This window comes from Numida meleagris, chromosome 4 (assembly GCF_002078875.1).
Source record: "Numida meleagris isolate 19003 breed g44 Domestic line chromosome 4, NumMel1.0, whole genome shotgun sequence".
NCBI lineage: Eukaryota > Metazoa > Chordata > Aves > Galliformes > Numididae > Numida > Numida meleagris.
Window position 1 is genome coordinate 59,117,590 of NC_034412.1, and position 23,404 is coordinate 59,140,993.

Consider the following 23,404-nt stretch of genomic DNA (forward strand, 5'->3'; position numbering starts at 1 on the left):
TAACCATTTCCCAGGTCCAGAGTTGAATTTCTGTAAAAAACAAGACAAAGTGCACCAGAGCAGAGCAGTCTATTGTTTTCCGGCGTGGGCATTTGGCAGAGAACTGAATGCTGGAGCTGGGTCCCATCCCTGCTCTGCTTGATTTGACTTTTGATTTTGGACAGGCTCCACCAACATCCCAGAGGAGGTGCTTACTTAACAGGCTATTGACAGATGTGGATCATTCTCTCTTTTTTTTTAAATTAAAATTGTTCAAAGTTTGCAACTTCATTTCAGTGTGTCATAGGGAAAAAAGTCAAAACTGAAAAAAATGACATTTCTGTGAGACGGGAAAATATTTTTCAGCCTGTTCTACCTGATTCTCATAAGCTTTCTCTCAGGGTTGAGGCAATGCTCTGGCAAATTTCCCAGACTGATGCATGTACCTTATTTACCCTTTAAGCAAAGTCCAGTGGGCGGCATAATGATGAATGTCAGATGAAGAACAGCAGAGGTATACAGCACAAACAGTAAATCCCTTTATGGAATAAAGGAAACTGTAGGCTGAAAAGTCGATAGGAGAACCAAAGTGGATAATAATCTCATTAAAACTTCTCCCTCTACAAAAGTTTCCATATGAGTATCAATCAATCAATAACCCATTTCACAATGAAAAGCACCCAAGGGGTTTTCCCAGCCTCCACATATGTCCTTATTTTCCACCAAGATGAAGCACCAACACAACTAACTCACTTCAGTGAAACTGCTCTGCATCAAGTTAGGTATCAACAGCCACATGACTTTGGATAACTCACGCCCAGTTTTCAACTTAAAGAATGCTGATTTATGCTTTGAAATATATCAAACTACTTTGAACTTTGGACAAATACGCAGCTCCAAATATTCGTATTTCATAGCTTTAATCATAACCTATGATTAAAGTTGTGGTTCTTTCTGTTGTTCTGTATCAATGTTGCTGATGTATAAAAAATGATTCAGACATACGTGACCTAAAAAACACCTCACAATTCACATACAGGCAGCAGCAATGTGCCCCTGCCCTATTAAGACTAGAGATGGATAATTAAACAATTTATGTGAATGCGCCATATTTCACTTGTCATAGGCATGCTCTTTTACTGCCTATCCAACAGGCAACACTGAATAATCAGAGATCATCTCAAAGAGATGGGACAATAATGTTCAATAAACAGGAAAAATAAAATCAATATCATATAGTGAAAAATAAACTTGATGAAGTTGGCAGTATTTTACTCATCGTGTAGTTAGTGTCATTTCCTAACCAGCATTTTTCTTTTGAGCACTGCCACCAGTGGAAAAGGATTATAAAAGACCAGGAGCATGGTAAACCTCTGTCACTGAAAGCACAGGGATCAGACCCAAATGAGAACTGCAGGTGCTCCAAGCCACAAAGGGATCACAGAGATTAAATTCTGCACATAACACATACCCGTATTCAGCAGACAGAGGAGGAGGCACCAGCAGGTGGTGCTCCAGAACAGGTACCATATGAAACCCCTTGAGGTTTGCTAAGCTCCACGCAAGGGCTTAACCTCAGCAGAAATGGCTTCCACCGCAGAAGCTTCTGCAAGGTGCTCTTACCAGCTCGTGTCCCTGAAAATCAGGAGGCGATCATTTCAGTTTCCATAATTATCAATTTCCAAAGTACCCATTCCCTTAATGAAAAAAAAACCCAAAACTTTTATTTAAAAATTAATCACAGGAAAAACTTACAAAGAGCAAAAATCCTTTACAAGAAATCCTTCAGAGAATATGACTAATGTACCTGTACTTATAAAATATTATAAAACATTGAGTCAAAGCCTACTCATTTTCTGATTATTTCATTTGTTGTTTTCTCTTTACAAACTTTCAATCATTTTCTGGATGGAAAAAATATAAGGCTAGTTTCTGAATACAAGTGAAAGTCCTTTCACTTCTACTTAGAATTCAGGATTCTCAAAAGCACTGCGGTATGAGAGGCCCCACACACCCCTTTTGCCTACAGCAGCAAGAGAAACGCTTTTCAGCACACAGCATGGTACAACTGATGTTCTCTTCAAGCGAGCTTGATCTTGCCCTCAGTGAGCTTTTCTTTCTGCTTCTACCACTGTGCAGAGAATGCCCAGATGCAAATAGATTTAAAATGAATGTTTGGGCCTTTGCATGTATATACTATGCCAAAAGGGAGAAACTATTTTTAGTGCCAGCCACTGCTTCGTGTATGCAAAAGACTCGGTCGCTCTTTTTCAACCCTTCACTAACACAGCCCATTACCTGCCCCAGTCTGCTCTCTTCCACAGCTAGAGCTAGCTCATGTTCTCTTCTCCATCTCTGTTAAGCTCAAGGAACGCTACAAGTAGCATTTGAATATCTTGCTTTTCAATTCACTGGCCTCCAAAAAAGCAGAATATAAACCATTTCTGGAGATAGAGGTACTGGAAAGGACAACAACAAAAAATTAAAATATTTAGGAGCTTAAGAGGTTTTTATCTTGTTGGCTACTTAAAAAAAACTGTTTTAAATACTACAAACTTAAACATAAAACATTCAACTTTTTTTTTTTTAATGTATTGCTAAGAATCTCACAACAAAATATGTCATTTTTTTCCAGGGTTTCTTCCTAAAAGTTTTTCTGATGATTAATGCAAATAGTTATAAGGAAAAATGAATCTATTAACACAACCTTGAAATAATTCAATATTTTGCACTGTCCTTATTTTTGGAAGTGGCAGACCGACTCCTGCTTGTCCTTTCAAGTGTAGGTCAGCACAGATATTCCAAACAGTCATCCAGCAGGACCAAGAAGTTACAGATACACTTCATATAGCAATAAAGATTTTATAATAGATGAACTTCAGCTTTTCAAGCCAAACAATGTGCAAGTAGAAAAGCCCTAGACAGCCAAAATCAGTGTCACATAACAGAAATATTGGGTAAATTCAGTTATAGTAAGTAGAAGCACTGTTTACTGAAACACATTTAGGTTTTCCTCATAGCACTGACATATTGAAAAGAATCACCATCATTATTTCATGTATAATTAAAGACACAAGCAGTTTAGGTTAGCTGCATTAGGTTAAACAGTAACTCAATGGCAAGACAAGCAACAAAATCCAAATGTTGTGATGTAACTATATTACCAAATCTTTCTGTTCCAGATTCCTATATGTCTGCTGCCATGCTGTTCTAATTTTGTTCACTTAATACTAAAATTAATTGGTCTTTTCCTCCAGTTTAAAACTTAGTACATAGGAATTTCCCTCCGTATTAGGGAATTCAGTAACTTCCTATTTGTAGAAACTTGTCTGTTTCCATATAAATGATAAAACAGCATTACCGATATGGCAACACACTCAACCTCAGAGACTACTGTACTAGCACATTACTGACTTTGCTGCTGGCATTTCAGAAGCTCTTTTCACCTATGTCTTTCAAATTCTACAGGAAAAAAAAACACCACTTAATCTTCTTTGAAAAATGCATTATGATTTACAATCAACACTGCTGTTCAAATGTTAGTTATTACAGAACATCAAGAATAAGGAGCTATAAGAATCTATCTGTATAATATAAACAGATCATATAATATTACCATTGAACTACGTGACAATAAACACACTTCCTTTAAAAAAAAAATTAGCACAATGCTACAGCATTAGTGAGCTTGTTGATTTTTCCCTTCACCATCACCCATTTGGTTACCACACAGAAAAACTACTTCTTTTCACTTTTGTAGTTTCCAGTTTTAATATTAAATTAGACAGCCTATGTTCTTTTACGTTCCCCATAAGTAAAAGAATAATCTCTGGATAGAGGTGGCTGCAAAATTTAACACCTTTAATAATATTAATGATGCTTTCGCTAACATTTGTGTTGAGTATTTATGCTTCCCGTTTAACACTGGAAATTGTCTCCCCCAGAATTTCGTTTCACTCTTGTTTTTTTTCTTAGGCATTTAAATAGAATCTTTAGACATTTTTATTCAGCCACATGCTAAGGTATTTGGAGGCACAGTAATAAAACTGCTCTATGAGAAAAATCATAAAAGATATCATAGCTCATAAAATATTCCTCCAGTTTCTCTGAATGTGGAATCTGAACATACAGATTTTCACAGATTTCAGACTTCATTATAGTTCAAGCAGTAACTGGAGACTTAAGTCTCAAAGACAAATTTAACAAAGGGATTTTCCCTTTCTTTCCCTAGGCAGTAACAACATGTACAATAGATGTCAGCAATCAATTACACACTCCCTCTGTTCCATAGTTCCAACTCTCAGTAAATCACAGGATTTAAAGAAAAAAAACAAAACCATAAACATCCCAGTCACCTACTCTGCAAGAAAGATTCTCAGATTTCCTTGCTAGGACCAGGATCTGACTTGTGGATTGGTGTTTTTTTCTCTTTCTTAAACTATGACTACACAGAATCTCCCACATAACAAATCAAGAAAAACAATAAGTTCAATAGCTATTAGTGAGCTAGTGAGCTATTTACTACCACACAAGTAACACAGAAAGCACTGGTAAAAATTTACATGGGAAAAAAACAGTGTTAAGGAAAATAATTATAACAGAAAGCGCACTAAAAAGTAATGTCATTAACAGAAGACCTAGGTTGGGAAGGCAGTTGTAGTGCCTCTCTAGCCAACAGTCTCTGGACAAGCTACTGCCATGTCAGTCTGAAAAACCCTGCTGATGGGCTGAAGATAGATATATACGTTTGGCTGAAAAGGCATAGTTAAGAGCAATCTCAGCACATGAGAGAAACTTACAGCACTCCCACCACAGTGTTATTCTGCATACATGTAAAATCATGCCAAGTATTCCTGGTAGTCAAAAAATAGTCTCACACTCCAGACAGTGCTGCTCTGAAAGAGGTTTGGTAGATAGGCTAGAAAACCTATCTTCTCCATCTTCATAGCAGACCCTCAAATCCTCTACCATTTTGATAGAAGCAGCAAAGAAGTCTCACGTTTAAGGTGTCACTTAAAAGACTTTTCTGAGACACAACACTTCTTTCACTCCCTAGACATCACAAGAGTCTTCATTAAAATATCACATACTGTCTCTTCCTCTTGGACTATAAGCAGTTACTTCACAGAGGTGTTTTACAGAATTATGCAAACTTTTAAACATTAGCATGGAGTAAGATCACTACCTAGTTGCCAAAGCTGTAAGGTGCAAACAAGATACTCAACTACATTCTAGATGTGGTTTGCAATCCAGGGGGTAAAGGTAATGAAGTACTAAGATTTCCTTGGGAATGAAGGGAAACTTCACCTGCAGCAGATTTTTTCAGAACTACTTACTACTACTGTTAAAGCCAAAGTGCTTTTATTTTTGCAATTATTTTATCACCAATTCCAGTAGGAAAAAGATTAGAGTCAAAATTAGGATATATTTATAAGGCAATTATAAGGTTATACATCAGAATGAAGCAAAATACCAATGCAAAGCACTTCTTTGTTCCCGTGAGGTCAGGATTAGGACTGGATTATTCAGAAGGAGGCATAAAGTTCCCACAAAACGTAGTGGTGAAATTTCATTTTCATTTACTCATGAGGAAGATTAAAGCAGGGCTCAGCAACTTCCCCAGGTAACAGTGAAGGCAATGTCATTGCGAGAATGACAACATGGGAGTTTCTAAACCACATCCCTGCTTGAAGTCACAGTTCACCTCACCAGACAATCCTACAAAAACCTGTCAGGATTGGAAGGAAAGGAAGAAATTACTGTATAGTCATCTAGGAGAAGAAGTGTTAGACTACATGTCTAACTGAACAGGCATGAGAGGAAAAACCCTGAATTACCACAAGCAGGGATATACCATACACTATAGGGGGAAACCCCTGTGTTCTATATATGAATCGCTTTTGTTAATAATGAAAATATAACCTAAACCACAAAGGGTATTCTGCGTTCATTCTGAAAAACTTTTTTAATTAAAAAGGTAGAAAACGAGGGGTCACACTGGTTATTTTTCTTGCACTCCAAGAGAACTGTATCTCAATTAAAGACTTGGCATATTTGGTTTGTGAGGTACTTGCAGATCTGTTTGTAGCACAGAAAGCCAATACAGTATTTGAAATAAGCATTCTAAACAGAACAGTATTTTAGACAGTTTTCTTCATGCTTAACTCAAGCAAGAAAGAAAAACAACCTAACAAAGAATAAAACAAACCACAGCATCCTTCAGTGTACTAGAGCTACCTTCATTACTTGAATCAGAAGCCCCCGGTCCTTCCCTCATTCACTTTTTCTTGTCTCACATTTGGTTGCGAAGCCACAAGAACCACCACACCTCATAAAGTTCCTGGAACACAGGGTCCTCTCTGGGGTCCCTGCATGCCACCATCATTTAAGTTGTAAAGTATGAGCAACATGAAGGAGAGTATCTTAAGAATTATTTTTAATAGTGCTAATGAACATAGCTGCAGGGAAAACCTAGCCTCTACATCTTATGGTGCTTTCTATGAATCAAAAGTATTGATTCTATCTTTGGAAAATGTAGCCTCTAAGATGAAACAAACCTGACTCCACTGTCTCCTTAAAACATCTCACACTGAACGCCATACTCTAAATGAATCTTATGAAATTATGATCATTAGAATCATAGAATCCTTAGAGTTGGATGGGACCTTTAAACATAATCCAGTCCAACTCCCCTGCATTGAACAGGGATATCCACAGCTAGATCAGGTGGCCTAGGGCCTTATCCAGCCTCGTCTTGAAAGTCTCCAGGGATGAGGCATCAACCACATCTCTGGGCAACCTGTTCCAGTGCCTCAGCACTCTCACTATAAAAGACTTTTTCCTTATATCCAGCCTAAATCTACCCTCTTTAAGCCTGAAGCCATTTCCCCTTGTTCCATCACCATAGACCCTGCTAAAGAGACTGTCTCCTTCTTTCCTTTAGCTCCTCTTTAGATATTAAAAGGCGGCTATCAGGTCACCGTGGAGCCTTCTCTTCCCCATGCTGAACAGCTCCACCTCTTTCAGCCTGCTGAGATAGAGGGAGATATGCAACAGTGTTTTATTTCACAAGCAAATGCATGAAATTTTAAGCACTGAAAGATTCAAGGAATCTCTACATAAATTTGATTCCAATTTCCTTTTAAATGCTATTTCTATATTAGTATTTTCTCATATCGTATCAACTTGAATTTATCAAAATAATAGGTTTTCTCCATGAATCCAGCAGCACAGTTGAAATTCCAGTTTAAAAAGTGGAACGACGGTGGACTTGTCATAAATTTTGAAATGCTGAAGCCTCAATTGACATTTTCAAAGAAGTGCTACTTTTCATTTGGGAAAAACTGCAAAACAAACCAACCAACTACCATGATCTATGATTCTATTGAGTCCCTTCCAACTTGGAATAGTCTACAATTCTGTCTGGGCACTTCCAACTTGGGATATTCTATGATTCTACGATCTTTTGTATACATGTCACAGCATTTCAAAAAATACACAGTAGAGACTATACAGCTCTCTATTACTCAGTATTTTCTACAGAAGTCGAGGTGCATTTGCTAAGTGATCTTCCACATGAAGCGGAATCACAATTGCTCTAACATGACAGTCACTTCTAACATTTTTGGCAGCTACTGAAGTTAAGAAATTTGGCATAACATCTACAAAAATGGAAGAAAAGAGGTGCAGTATTAGGACAAATCATAAACGTCAACAGCTCTTTTTCATACCTCCTACAAAACTAAAGAATGTATTCTTGTGTTAAAAAAATCAGAGAATCCTCTTCCCTTTCTCAAGGTGTTGCCATTCTAACAAATGAAACCTCCCCAGGAACTTCTTTTTCTCCTTCTGTTACTTCCTGCCTCTACAGCAATCGGTCAGTTTGATTCCTCAGTAAGCTTTTTTGTTTTCCTGACTGCTTAGTATTTTTATTTTACTTTTTTATAATTTACAGATTTTAATATCTAATATTACCAGGTAAAATGCAGCTGCCTTTTTAAACGGTGAAATAACTTGCCTCTGCTATCAAGGGATGCCATTTTCAGCCATGAGTTGTTTTAGTAACTCAAAACCTCTTAGCAGAAAGGGAAAAGAATTATCCACAAATAAATGCAATTGTAACACCTTTGCTTTTCACATGCTTATGCTAGCAATACAGAGGTCTTACATTCCAGTACCATGACAAGCTCAGGAATAACTATCAGGAATGAATCCCTTTTTAAAATAGCTGAAATCAAAATTTGAAGCTAATTTCATACCAAAATGAATTTTGGAAAAATGCACAAAACCAAACATATACCACAGATGCTCACAAAACCTTCGCAATAGAAGATGTTTCACAGAGATAACACTGGAAAGATTGAAAAAAACATTTTGAAGAACTATGTACAACGAAGAATACTATATAGATTTGTCATTAAAATAATAGCAAACATCTTCCAAGAATCTAATGACAATGTTACATGATTTCTTCTCTTCCTATAGCCTTAGCCTTAAACAAAGGCACTGAATAGATAAATACGGCACCAGTTTCATGCACTCTGCATCTACTGTGTAATAATCCCTATCTGAAATCCTGAAGAGTCTGAAAGAATTCTGCCCTACATCTATTTACAGTATTAGTTAATATTTTGCATCAGATCGCAGTCTTCTGCTTTACCATTTTCTATAGGTGGAAGGTGCATTTACACTATCAGCCTACTTTTTTCCCCCACTCTACTCTCCTATCCCAGGTTCAAATCTGCTGCAATGCCGCCTTTCAGGAAGCATCACCTTAACATCTGGATGTAAACGTCAGGTCCATTCCATCATGATGTCAGCTCATCCCATAGAGAAAATCATAATAAGATGATTACAGTTTAGTGAGCTCTAGTCATCTTCAATACTTGTTGCAGTGACTGGTACCCTCTGTAGTTATAAATATAACTTGATTGATCAAGCATTCACTGTTTCCCCCCACTGTTCACTTTATTTCATGGATGGCAGGCTATAATGGGTGTTGTACATGAACACTTTAGAGTAAAGCTAAAAGACGTTTTTCTGAAAAGTTTTGAAACTCAACAGGTACAAAATGTTCAAGGGCCTCTCTGCTACTACTCAATTATTTAAAACCTTTGTATTAATAGAACATTTATTTGGGTCTGAACAGGGTAAGAGAGCGCAATGCTAACTCTCTCAAGTATTTGGTTATGGAATATATGACTGAAATTGCTATGATGCATTTGACACCAACAAATCACTGTCAATCTTTCCCTCAGCAAGATATGGAAAGTAAAAAGTACAGTAATTTGAATAATGTGGGAAGACCAATACACAACCAAATTTCTCCATCTCTGTTGATTCCGCTGCCAAATCTGTCAATAAGAAACTTCCAGAAAGCAAGTGAGAACTTCGCACTAAAATTTTATCTTTGCTTTCCGCAATACAGCCTATTGACTTTTGTATCTAGCTACCAAAGAAAGGAATCATCCAGAACGAGTCTAGACTGTTGCAAAACTTGTGTGCAATTTAAGCTTTGTGGTTAATAGATTTCTCATATTCTATCAAGATTACAAAAATAAAGTGAGACTAGAATAAAGCCTAATCAGATCACTGTGGTCCTTTCAGAAACCTCTAATGACATGTTCAAAGTTTCAGTTTCCTGAAATTTTTATTACCGACCTGCAAATGTAAGTGCTCATATACAGAGGTAATGAAGTTACGGAGCAAATGATTTTACAGTACTTGGATATCATAGCCTGCTTAATTCAGATTCCATCTGTTGCTTTCAAAGGTGCAACTTTTCTTGTGGAAATCACAGTCCTTCTGGTACTGTGCTGTTCAGTCTTGTCTCTCTGACAACTGCTTCCAGATCCACAGAAATGTAAAGACACTCTTCTCAAAGTCCAGCAAACTTAGAGGTGAAACACTTACCATCCAAACCCTACTAAACACAGTTTTTCTAGGGATTACTTAAAGAGTACTTTTCATGTAATAGAAGAGCACTTTGTCTCCTTTGGTGTTTCTAAAGTTAATAAAATGGATTTGGATTTCACTTGTCACGCCTGAGTATTAATTTAACATGAAAAACAAAGTAATAGTGCATGCATGTTCTGGGTCTGAATGTTTCATGTCCCTCATGACATTTTGTCAAGTAAGTACCCTCTATTGGTTTGAAATTTAATATTCCCAGTCTCCAAAATGGCTTAGGTCTACACAGAATTACTCTTCCCATTCCAACACAAATTTTGGAAAAAGTTGCTTTTACAAAGATCTGCCAGTTTCTCAGGGCAATTCATGATGTTCTTTAGGCATTAAAGAATTAGAGTATAGCTTCTGATTTCAGCATTTAGACCAAATGATGTCTGGGAGCTGATATGGTAGCTATACTAATCATCCACATCACAACCTAGCTAAAATGCATAGCATCTCCTTTCCAGCCCACGCAACTGCATTTCCTTTCTGAGAAAACCAAGGTACAGGAGGAAAAATGACGCACATAAAGGTCTTTCACGGTATGAGGTCATGATGTGGCTAGGGCACACATGCAGGTCTAGAGGCATGCATTCTTTTAAAGTTACCACAGGACTTCATACATGATGTATAATCTCTGTATAACTTTCTACTGAGGTAGTTGACTTCTTTTTTTACATAATATCTACTTTCCCCAGAAGTAGCTGCAAAGCATATCCTAGATACTGCTGTCCTGCATTGATGAATTGCTTGGTAGCAGTCATCTTTAAGCCTTGTGTAGCTGTAAGGACACATCCTAGCCTTCTTCTCCACCTCAGCGCCTAAACTCTCCCCTTTGTTTGCGCAAAGGTTGCAAATAACACTACACAGAGCTAACTAACCCAGCTACTTCTTATTGGTCTCCGCTCTAGATTCTAGACATGATAATCTTATTTCAATCCCACAAACGCCTGCTGCTGCTCTGTTGCTTTTCTGCACTTTATTAGTACTCAGGTAAGAGTAACACAGATCCCTTTTACTATCCCTGTTCTTAGCAAAAGGCTTCCTTAGCCCAGGAAACAAGGGAAGCTGTGTCAAAGAGAAGCTGCAAAAGAGCTAAACTGTTAACACAGGAAGAAAAAACATCATAGGAGAACACACTCTATTTCCTTCCAGAAAAGGAGTAGGGAACGTCCTCTATGCAACAGTGGAAATCTCCTGAGCGAATCAATCAACTTCTCTAATGACATGGCAGCAAATACCCTTAGCTCTCCACAACCGCGTGCTAACAACTGTCCAAACAAATAGCAAATCAAATCCAGCATAGAGGCTGTTTCAGACAGCTCCTCTGTGCCCAAGTTGCTGCTACCCTAAGGGCTTTACAAACAGAGTAAAAGGATTACTCCTAACCTCAGAGCGCATTGGAAATCATATTAAAAAAGCTAATGTACAAGTAATGGTAAATAACTTTGGCAGACCTTTTGATAGTCTTAAGATAAAATAAGACTTTTATCCCAAGTCAAAAAGGCATCCAAGAAAGAAAGATCAAAAGAAATGATGATAAGTTGTCATGGTTTTGTGATTTTCGGTTATTGGTATTCCACATCATAACATCATGTAGTGAATGTACCTGGTTCTCAGAAGAGAAGGACTACTACATTCCCCACGGCACTTTGCTCCTCTGTTACCATTTTCCAGCCGGAGGGAAAAGATAAAAAGCTCACAGTATAAAAACTTGCAGATCACGAGACCTCATCCCTTTTCCGCCCGTCTCTCGTCTTGGCAGCACCTCGCTCTCCAGCCGTCTTATCGTCGGTAGTAGAGTAAGGCCTACCTTGATTTTGGGACATTCTCTCTCTCTGTATTGGATTTATCAGCTTAAATTGTAATTACATTGTATTATAGTGTGTTGTTTTGCATTCCGATATCTTATTTAGTAAATTAGTTTGTTTCTCCTCAGATTGTTGCCGCTGTTCTTTGCTCTCAGGGCCATCTCCTTACCCTTTTCCCCTTTTCCCTTTTCCTGGGGCGTGGACCTGTGGATCCCCCATCCCCTTCATCACGGAACCGGGCCGAACGCCCGTAAACCGTTGACATAAGTGCGTAAGCACCTCTACAGCTAGAAATGACCACAGTGAAATCAAACTGCTGAAATAAGATTACAGAGATTCTGATGGTTTGCTAAAATCTCACAGCTACAACATCCTCAGATCTAACATATCTGGAAAGAAAAACTTCGGTGTCATTTAAAGCATACAAAGAAGCTCTGAATTTGAAAATGATGATAAACACATTTTCTGATTTGCATTAACTATTCTGTAAGTAAAGATATGCAAGATTTATGCCAGACTAAATTCAATATGCCTTCAGTATCTGCCCAAAATTCCACACAGATGGGTACAGGAGAACAAAAATCTGATGAAAAGACTATGCCTAGAAGCGCATCCACTTCCATCAGCTTGCCTAATAGAAAACACCACTTCCCATCCTTTCTTTGCCAAAATGATAACAGCTAGAAAATAATGGTATTTTATCTGGTGTTTGATTTATCAAGATTTGGGGTCACCATGTTCAACTCCCAGCACTAGTATGATACAAGCAGTCCCATGACATGGAGAATGACTGAACAAAGATAATTTAACATTAGTTAATTCAGTGGAATCTTAATGAGGAAAATATAATTAATTTGCATCATATCAGAAATGCACAGTGCGGTGGTCCCACTCAGTCAACATATCAGAAGTACCCCAGAATGCAAGTCATACAAAGAATAGATAAGAAAAGATAGCTTCTGCCAGTTCTTCAAAAACATCTGGGTGAAATTTCAGCTTCCATGTCATCTCATTGTAAAAGCTTATCAGTATGCTTATAAAACAACAAACAAACCAACCAACCCAACAACAACAACAAAAACAAGCATTAACCATTATGGCACAAGTAGAATGTCTCAGAAATAACTCCCTGAACACATACTGCTTCATACTGCAATTGTAAGTGTCAAGTGTTAGTAATGTTACCTAAAAAAGGCTCAGTGCTAACACTTCCACTAATTATTAAATCTCAAGCAGTGCAAAAATTTTACTCTGATCATTGTCCTGATGAGTTTATAGCAAATCAACTGATTTGGTGATTTTTCTATAAAGAAACAAAACACTTGTGACACAGCTGATTTTAAGCAAATCATATACTGAATTACAGGGCCTCAACAGGATTAAATGTGGGGAAAAAGATCTAATAAAAACAGTGATCTACACAGAGGAAAAAAATAATAGTAAGAAAGCATTGTAGATGCATGACATTCAGCAAATTACAGCATTTGTTTTAGGATCAAAGCTAGTTTTGCTGCACGCATCTATTAGTAATGAGTGAAATTTCAGCATGAGTGGAAAGGAAAGAACCAGGAATATTCCTTAGCTCTGAATCAGCCACTGAAACCCACTGAGGATTTTCCTAATATTATTTTTTTCCTCTTATTGTAAGTTCAAATTCAAGTCATGCCAGGCACGTAGTACGGAAATTAGCCTTAAATATTCCTTAAACCTTCCCCACTGGATATCGAAACAAATTGTGAATTTCATTCATTTTTCAAAGTTGATAAGTGGATTTATTTATGATAAGATTAAAGAACTACCACAAACCTCACATGCAGTGTGTGGGACAAAATGGGCATACTAGCAAGGCAGAATGTTAAACACCATCTATGCTAAATGAAAAAGGATCCACCACCTCCTCATTTGATCAGCCCCCTTGTTTCCCAGACCTGCGCATCACTACCAGCAGTGAAGATTACAGAATGGCTTAGGTTGGAAGGGACCTTAAAGCCCACCCAGTTCTATTCCCCATGCCATGGGCAGTGTTGCCACCCACCAGATCAGGATGGCCAGGGCCCCATTCAACCTGGCCTTGAATGCCTCCAGGGATAGGACGCATTAATTTTTCTTAAGAAGCCTTGAATTCTGTTAGCAGCTTAAGACAGATTTGATATTGATTACAGTTTCATCAATTTATTCCTCTGACTAGTTAATTTCTAATCCACTGGCAGAAAAAGACAACACTGGCCAGCATTTCTTTGAGACACTGGATAGCAAAAACTTAACGAGATAAATTTCTTCCTCAGCAAATACCATACTTAGCCACTATGGCACTACATTCAAAAAAAACCCACCAAAACAAGCAAACAAAAAAAGAAGGAAGAAACATGGCATGCACAGACCACTCTAGGCTTGCACATTTTACAGTACATTTTAGAATGTACTACATTACAGCAGAAGCAAGTAATCATGTAGTTACAAACTTCTGAACATCCTCTTGCACTCAGGTGCACCTACCCAGTTCTTAGAACTTCAGAAGAGACTCATACACCAATTGCCTCTCACTACATAAGAGGACAGAGCCATGCTATTTTCAGTGCTGCTCGGTGACAGAACAGGAAGCAATAGACATGAACTGGATCACCATCTAATTATCAGGGAGTACTTCTGTACTGTGTTGGTGATGGAGCACTGGCACACATTGCCCAGACAGGCAGAGTCCTTACCCCTTAAGAGACCTTCCTCAATCCACACAGAAAACAAGTATTGTACCAATGAGCTACATACTGTGTTTGCCAGATCTGAGTTTCTTTGCAGCCATAATAAAGAATTTCCTTGCCTTAAGTCCACCAAGGCTATTTTATTGCTTGCCAAACAGCTTATATGACACCAATGCTTACTCCTAAGGATACACAGTACCTAAAACATCACCTTAGTATTTAAGAGTTGGTTTACATCAAAATGAGTAACTATACAATAACTTTAGGAAAAAAATCTCCACAAAGAGATGATTCAGGACACTTTCACTCTGTACCTCCTTCCTATCACACTGCACCAGCAACAGTTAACACGCAGTGACACCGTTCAACAACAGTGCTCCGATTTGATTTCCTTTCTTCATAACACCTCACATTTGGCTTTCCTTTGTCTTAAATAGAGAAATACTATGGGTCCAGAATACACAATCCTGCTGGAAATCACAAAGAATGAGAACTTGAAGGATCTGTTCAGTTTTTCATCTATATGCAAAAAAAATGAGTGAGCCAAATTCACTAAACTGTCTAATCAGCTGTGCATTCGTATCAGTCTCCGTAGATTTTCACTTAAAAAGAAGTGTGAAACAAAACTAGTAGAGGTTAACACTTGTATTGTTTTGTGGGTGTACTGGGAACACTTTCAGAAGGTTTGGGGTACATTCAACTAAAAGGAAATTGGTGACTTAAGTTTTGTTATTGGCAACACTCACTGTGAAGACTGTTCTTACAAAATCAATTTGGCTCCAAAGGGAAAAAAAATGGATTGATCTTTCTTGTGAACATATGCTAGACCTACTGAGGATAGATTCTGCTTACACATAAAGAATCCATTTAAATTCCAACAGAAGTCTTGCAAAAATTAAACAAGTTCCTCTGCAGATACAGAATACTATCTTAACCTGCATTAGGTGCAGTTCCAATCTTTACCCTTTGTTAATCAACTTTACTTACTAGATATATTAGACTATAACCATCACAGTAATTCATTTTCTCATTCACATCTTGCAATCATCCTGAATTGAACTGTATCTTACAATGGAAACACTGACTCCATAGTTCATAACATCCCTATTTTCTGAAAAGTAGATTTTATTTTTCCTGCCACTCTTCTTATTGTGATGCCCTAACTGCATTATATTTACTATGATCAACAATTAAACGAGAAAAAAGAAAATGAGAATGGGCAACATTCACCCTTTTCCATTGCCTGACTTAGTCATTTCACATTCTTCGTCTAAAAAAGCTCTGTAGCAACTCCGACACCCATAAGTATCTTTGCCATATGCATATTTTTGCACAGCGACATGAAGATCTGCTGACAGACATCTGCTGATCTACTGGCCATTCTGCATACATGGAAAACCCATCAGTGGGATCATTAGAAAGTACCATCAACTGTTTATGTAAAAAGGCCAAAAGAAGAGCCTACATGCCTCCCCAATAACTGCATGACAAGAGTATGTCAGGGTACCTGCCAGAAGGTTAGGAAACCATGGCACAGTAAAATCTTCTCCTGAAGCTGTATAAAATCATGCTTTCTAACAGCTTGAAGTTTTACATGGATCAAACAAATGAAAAGCTCTCTTACAGCTGTCTGAAAGGAGGCTGTGGAAAGGAGACTGGCCTCTTCTCCTGCGTAACCAGCAATAAGACTAGATGGAATGGCCTTAAGTTGCACCAGAGGAGATTCAGGTTGCATATTAGCAATTCTCTGAATGAGTGGTCAGGCACTGGAATGGGCTGCCCAGGGGGCTGGTTGAGCCACCATCCCTGGAGGTGTTCAAGAAACATTTAGATATGGTACTAAGGGACATGGTTTACTGGGGAAATATTGGTGGTAGGTGGATGGTTGGTCTGGATGATCTCGGAATTCTTTTCCAACCTTAGTGATTTTATGATTCTACCTCCCCTACAAGGACAGGCTGAGAGAGCTGGGGCTATTCAGCCTGGAGAAGTCTCCAGGGAGATCTGAGAGTGGCCCTTCAGTATCTAAAGGGAGGCTATAAGAAAGAAGGGGACGGATTCTTCACCAGGGGCTGCTGTGATAGAACAGTAGAAAATGGTTTCAAACTAAAAGAGGGAAGATTTAAATTTAACGTAAGGAAGAAGTTTTTTACAGTAAGAGTGATAAGGCCCTGGCAGGGGTTGCCCAGATATGTGGTGGATGTCCAATCCCTGGAGACATTCAAGGTCAGGCTGGACAGGGCTCTGAGCAACTTGATCTAGCTGAAGGTGTCCTGTTCACTGCAGGAGAGTTGGACTGAATAACTTTTAATAGTCCCTTCCAATTCAAACAATTCTATGATTCTATGATGATTCCATGATCTCACAACACCCACAGATAACCATCTAGATTATCACTTAGATAACCATAATTCATGTGCAAACACATTCCTGTTGAGTATTTTTCCATTATGAGTCCAGAATTCCTCTGCCTGCAACCTGTGACTGTTCCTCCTGACTGTTGCACGTCCCCAAGAAGAGCCCCGCTCCATCCTCTCTATAATCTCCTTCTAGAGACTGAGAAGATGACTTTCCCATCAATCTCGGAAACTTCAATTCCCTCAACCGCTCCCCATACATGATGGGTTCTTAACCACTGCAGTGTTATCTCTGAGCCACTAGACTCTGTTCAGTTTGTTAGTGTCTCTTCGGTACTGGGAGCCCAGAACACGTGACTTGAAATGCAGCCACAGAAGAATGGTGGGGAGCACAGGACGGTCACTTCCCTTGATTTCCTGACTAAGCTCTTTAATGCAGGCCAGTATGCCATTAATCTTCATCACAGAATGGCTGAGGTTGGAAGTGATTTCTGGAGACCATCTGGTTCGACTGTGCTGCTCAAGCAGCGTCACCCAGGGCCAGCTGCCTGAAGGCTTTCAAGCGTCTCTGAGAAGGGAGACCCTACAGAGCAATTCTACACACCTTAGAAACACAGTGCTGACTTGCTCAACTTCCCACAAGGACTCCCAGCTTGCTTATGTCAAAGAAGCTCCCTAACCAGTCAGTCCCCAGCCAGTATTGTTGCATGAGGTTATTCTGTTCCAGGTGCAAGACTCCACTTCTATTCAGCTTCACATATTTCCTATCAGACCAAGGAATTTGGTGATGCTGACCAAACTCTAGCTCATCCATCTTTTGTTTCTGTTGTTGCTCTTGCTTTTTCCTAGTCACTGGGGATTCTCAATCACCATCATCTTTGTTTGTCTGCGTTTCATATACCAACAGAAATGAACAATCAGAACATACTGCTACCAACAATAAATCTGGAAATTTACTTTCCTGAAGGAAAGGTTAGTTTATAACTATTAGAACTGTTTCTGGTCCATCCTGATGTTGATCCTTTCAGTGAAAAATGACTTCAAAATAGGTTTTGTGGAAACATTCCCAATTGCCAATTATTTTCAGATCTGTTAAATTCGTAAAGACAAAAGCTTTTTTGTTGTTGTTGTTACAACTGACATTCTTGCAGGAAATATTGTTTCACCTTTTCCTTGAAGAATTACTCACTTTGGGTGTTCTTCTTTGCACCTGATACAGCGGGTACTTGCACTGTTCTAATCCAATATGGCAACTTCTGGCTTCCTATCTCACTCCTTACTTCATTTGTCCTTGTCCCACAAGCCACCCAAAGGATACTTTCCTTCATCCTTTATATCCCAGTGAAGACATTATCACATGCACTGGTGAATCAGAAAACTGTAATCCTACAAGAATCAAGAAATACAAGAAAATCATTTCATGGTTTCTCCTGTCTTTTCTTATCTTTCATTATAAACACAGCCATCAACTCACTCCTGTATTTAAGTATTAACACATTCCGCAACCCCTTGTATTCATCTGAAAATTGTTCTACTCCTAGTATCTACTAAAAACATGCTGCAACACGGACAGACAGATTACTGGTTGTAACTGATATTGTTAAAGTTGTTCTTGCTCAACAGGAAATACGTCAGCCACCTCCCTAATAGCTTAGAGATTTTGAGTGTTAGGACCCCAGGGACTTTGGAAGGAAGTGCTCCATTCTACATGGTGTACTAAAATACGCTTCAGTTCCATTATTTTTTAAGCCTCTATTCTTTTGTTATTGACTGAACTCCTTTCATAGAATTAGTTCTCCATTTCTCAAATGCAGGCCGGGTCATGAAGCACTACCTGCAGTTTGACTGAGGAGAAAAATTGAGAAAAGGCTGTAGAAGGAAAGAAGGTGCTCTTTTTGATGGTTTAAAATCAAATGAAGAACCATTCTCACTCAATTCTTTATCCAAATCTTTACTTCAACACGTTTACACCAGTTTCCCTAATGAACAGAATATTAAAGGCATTCTCCTAGGGGTTGTTGCTTAGAACTATGAGATCTGTAAGCGTGAATATAACCTCAGCTATTCAAAGTTCTTTTAAAAGGGCCAGGAAAACATTTAGAAAGTTAAGTCAACAACAGTCTGTGATCACAAGTTGATAGTTAACACCTTCGCAAGAGATACAAACTTCACTGTGGTTCCTATGACTCTCATTGACGGTAATCTTGTGAAAGCATGCTACTGAAGTAGGAGTCTGAAAAACTCCTGCACATGAACTAAAATATACCAAACATGTTGTACATGATGACTCGAGCTGAATGCCACTTTGTTCTGGTGATGAAGAAAGGAGGCAAGCACCTTGATGAACAAAATGTCTAATATCTCAATGAAACCAAAACTTCCCTCCAAAACTCACCTGTCATCAAGTTTGCAAGGGAAAAAAAAAAAAAAAAAAAAAAAGGCAAGCTTTCAGTTTAGAGATTCACAAAAAAATAACAGCCAAAACTGAGAAGTGTCAGATCCTATGTAAAAACTTTTCCAGACTTTGAAGGCATGCATAATGTATACCAGAGGTTTAGTCAGTGAGATCATTATTTCATTTCCTTTAATTTCCAGAAGAAAATATGAGCCCTTCTTCTTTATATTAGGCACAAGTACCACAAGAAGTATACAAAATCCATGACAACAAGCAAGACATAAACATTCCTCTCTCTTGATCCACAAATATTGTAGAGCAACTTCTAATCAATGCTAAAAACTACTTCAGAGAGGCTTCAGATTCAGAATCTCAAATTCACTGCTTCAAAGCGAATTTCCAGGGATTATTTTACAAACAGGTGAGAAGTCTCTATAACATTATAGAACAGCAAAGACTGAATAGCATTGAAAGTAGTGAGCAGTAATTCCAATTTCATTATCAATAAAGATGCATTTAGTGCTCAGTATTGAGATATTCCTTAACACTGTGTACAAAGTACGTTAAACAAAAAACTAAAATCCTTGAATAAAATGACCAAACTATACAAGCACCACAGAGAAAAAACTCATAACCTATTGCTCAGCAGCTCACCTTTGCAGCCATAACTCCTCTTTGAAATCAACTGCTATCAGGAATAAAGAGATAAAAGACACAGTGTCAGAAAAGGTTGCAAACCGCACCTCTACTATGTATTGCAAGCTACAACAGCTACTAAGACTTCTGTATGACTGTACACATTAAATGTTAGTGCTTATTTCAAAACTAGGAAATGAAAGCACAGTTCTCCAGGTACTGGGATCACACTGCTGATTAACACCAGTTTTATGGTTTCCAGACAGTTACACAGACACTAATAAAAACAATTACAATAATGGATTTGATCTAATCCAAGCAAAAGCATATTCTGAAGCTGGACAGAACTGTTCTCCCCCCCTGTACACGTATATTATATGGTCAGAACCTAAAAATAGCTTCCCACATCTAGTTTCCACATATAGCAATGGATGATGAAGCAGTCACCCACCCAGACTTCCTCACTCTGAATGCTACAAAACATAGACACACAACAGTGTACACAACCTGAATTTATTGTACATGGCTTAAGCAGAAAAAAACGCAATGAGCAGAAAAAACATTTTTGACACAGAGATTTCTGGGCAGCAGGGGGAGTATGTGGCTCAGAACTATGCTCAAAGGGAAGAAAACTGTGATTTTTAAACACTGCTCATAGCATTCCCAAGATTATCAGCGAACAGACCTTTGAACCAGGAAAGAAAAACAATGCAGCAATATTAAGCAAGAATCCAAGGTCAAACAACTGCTGACTCTCAACTTCATTACTGCAACATACACCACAAAATGCAGTGGTTTGGCTATCAGTAAGAAAATCTGTAAATATTTTTAAAAGCAGTGCATTCGCTTTTTAAGCTGGAGAGAAGAGAAAGGTATGCACAAAGAAAAATGAACGGCATTAAGATATATAGTAACAGAAAACTTGGTTAAACATCCCAACACCAAGAATCTTGATGGACTATTTTTTCATACACATTTTATCATATAAAAGACTGACCCATGCACCTAAGCTGCTTTTAACTGTCTTTGCAAACGATGACAGGTAAAACCACCTTCAGACAGGAAGCCAACTTTCTTCCTGTTGTTTAAACAACAATTAGTGAAGTGAGAGTATTTCTTTCTTCTGTGCTTAAATGATGCCACAGGATTTGTAGAAGGATAAACATATACCAGTAGACATAGTCGTTAACTTACACATCTTTAGAACATTTTGTGTGTCAGTAGTACACTGTATGGCATATTCTATGGGGGAGTGGGACAGCCCAAGAGGGAAAAAGTGTTTCATGCAAAAAGCACACAGAGTGAGTGAGTGCCAAAAGTGAGTGTGGGCTTCTCTTACACCAGTGAATGTAGGTAAAATCCCTCTTGCTGTAAAAAAATTCCAAAGTGTCACTGGGGAGGAAAAACAAAAGTAATGATTCTTGCCATACAGGTAAAACATATGAAAAAATGTGTAATAAAAACCTTCTTTACATGACGCCCCCATCTTTTTCCCTTCAGAAAGAAGAGTATAAATACTAAACAGTTTAATGACAACTTATCACCTCACATTGTACATCACAGTTTGAATAGTAGCATACAGACAATCAGGACACTGACATGATGTGCAAAGTACTGATCTTCGGCTGTATTTCAGTAGCAATGCTTATGACTACAGCTTATGGAGCATCTCTATCATCGGAAAAACTGCAAATCCTTCCAACATTAATAAAAGATTTAGAAATACTGGACAAAATCAAGAATGTAAGTGGATGGATTTCCTATATTAGTTCTTTTCTGTTAATGTTTTCTACTTATTTTTTTCTATGCATTCTTGTCCTCAAAAATTAACTTTTTCTCCCTTTTCTCTACAGATGATTTCTCGAGACCTCTACACACCAAATAAGACACAGGTGAGCTTAAGCCTTCTGTTTTCAGAAGGACTTCTAAGATATGGCTACTTTAAAATGATGTATTATTGATTTAGACCAAAACAATTCACTTATCAGAAGGGACAAGACAGAAAGGAAATCTGAGCTGTTTTAATTCAGTGTGAAGGTAGAATGGTTTCCTAAAATACACTTCTGCCTTTGATTTGTATTCTCAAACATTAACAGAATAATAGACGGTATTACTTTCTTGGTCTGTGCAATACGAAATATAAAACTAATCCTCCGTATTCACTTGCTTACTATACAGTTCAATTCACACACACAAAAAGCTCTGTGAATCAATTAAATGTCATATAATATTTGCAGGAGACAATACTGTTGTATCAACACTAATATAACAATTCTGAGAATGAGTTAGAAATTTTTTAAATACAGCAATATCCACGTGAAAATGCCCATATTTTATCAAAACAAGATGTGGAGACAGTAGTTGGTTCTGTTTAACAAGCTACAAATCTCCCATATCCCATCAATAATGGAACTCAGTTATGCTCTAACTAGTTATTTCCAGAAGTAAAATTTATCCAACTCATCCTAGATATACTTAGCTGTAAATTCGTATTTTATGGTGTTCAGTAAGTATGTAAGATTTAGTTCCATGGCAATACTGTCACTGTGGTTTCTTTTTTTTCTAAAATACTGCATACCTGAGTCAAGGAGCATTGTAAGTACAGCATTATCACAGTCTGCTTACCATCTACAGGCTGCTGATCTGTACAAATTTTCAAATTTAGTGTGCAAGGAACTAACAAGAGTTATCAATTTGTCTGTCACTGAGAAGTAGTTAAGATACTTACGCAAGTTAGCTACTTTGAGCCTCCAATTAAGTTTTTAATCCAACAGAATTCTCCCTTAACAGTAATTTTGTTTGAGTAAAGATTTAAAACCAGATTCTGCAACCACTTCCTTATCTGAGTCATTTTTCTTATATGCTGGCAAGATCAAGATGTAACTATCTCAGAGCTCCAGTGCTCAAATGTAGATGTGTAAGGCTGATTTAATAGCATATTATCACCAAGTGCCTGAAAGAGCTTGTAAGAGTGATGTGTAAAGCTATTTACCCACACTCAAGATCAGGCAGGATGGGGCCCTGGGCAGCCTGATCTAGTGGGTGGCAGCCCTGCCAAGGGCAGAGAGTTGGAACCAGATGGTCTTTAAGGACACTTCCAACCCAAGCCATTCTGTGATTCTCTGACATTCAACTGCAAGACCAGATACAGGCATTAGATAAAGGAACCAAAGTACATTAAGTGAAGATTGCCACTGTAAAATGGAGGAAAAGGGTTACTAGTAAAACCTAAGACAGGACTTCCACACAACAACTGGAAATAAGTCTGAGTTTAAGAGTTAATACAGTAGTTTCATGTTCCCAAGAGATATTCCATCGTTTAAAATGTCCTGTAAAAATCATCTACATTTCAAAAGCTACAAGAAACCAACACAGAACTAAGGCCAAGTGTAGAATCTTATAACATGACTTTGAGGGAAAAAAATGAACTAGATACTGTATAAAAGGAAGCCTTCCTCATACAAGGATAAAAACAATGGGTAATTAAGAAAAAAAAATTCAGTGTTCTTCAGAAAAATGTTTTATGTAAGTACTATATATATACATATATTGACTTTGATGACTGTGTTAGGAGTG

At 38.0% G+C, this 23,404-nt stretch overlaps 1 protein-coding gene across 11 annotated transcripts in view; it reads right to left on the reverse strand.

Annotated features, from left to right (window-relative positions):
* The window catches only part of ADAD1 (adenosine deaminase domain containing 1), a 66,600-nt gene that overhangs the window by 26,329 nt on the left and 16,867 nt on the right, over positions 1-23,404 (reverse strand). The window contains exon 14 of one of the 11 annotated variants that reach the window (XM_021397173.1): positions 17,987-18,183. The exons of the other annotated variants lie outside the window; for them this stretch is intronic. The gene's annotated coding sequence lies outside the window, so the exon portion shown is untranslated. The remainder of the gene's footprint in view (positions 1-17,986; positions 18,184-23,404) is intronic. 11 annotated transcript variants of the gene reach the window in all.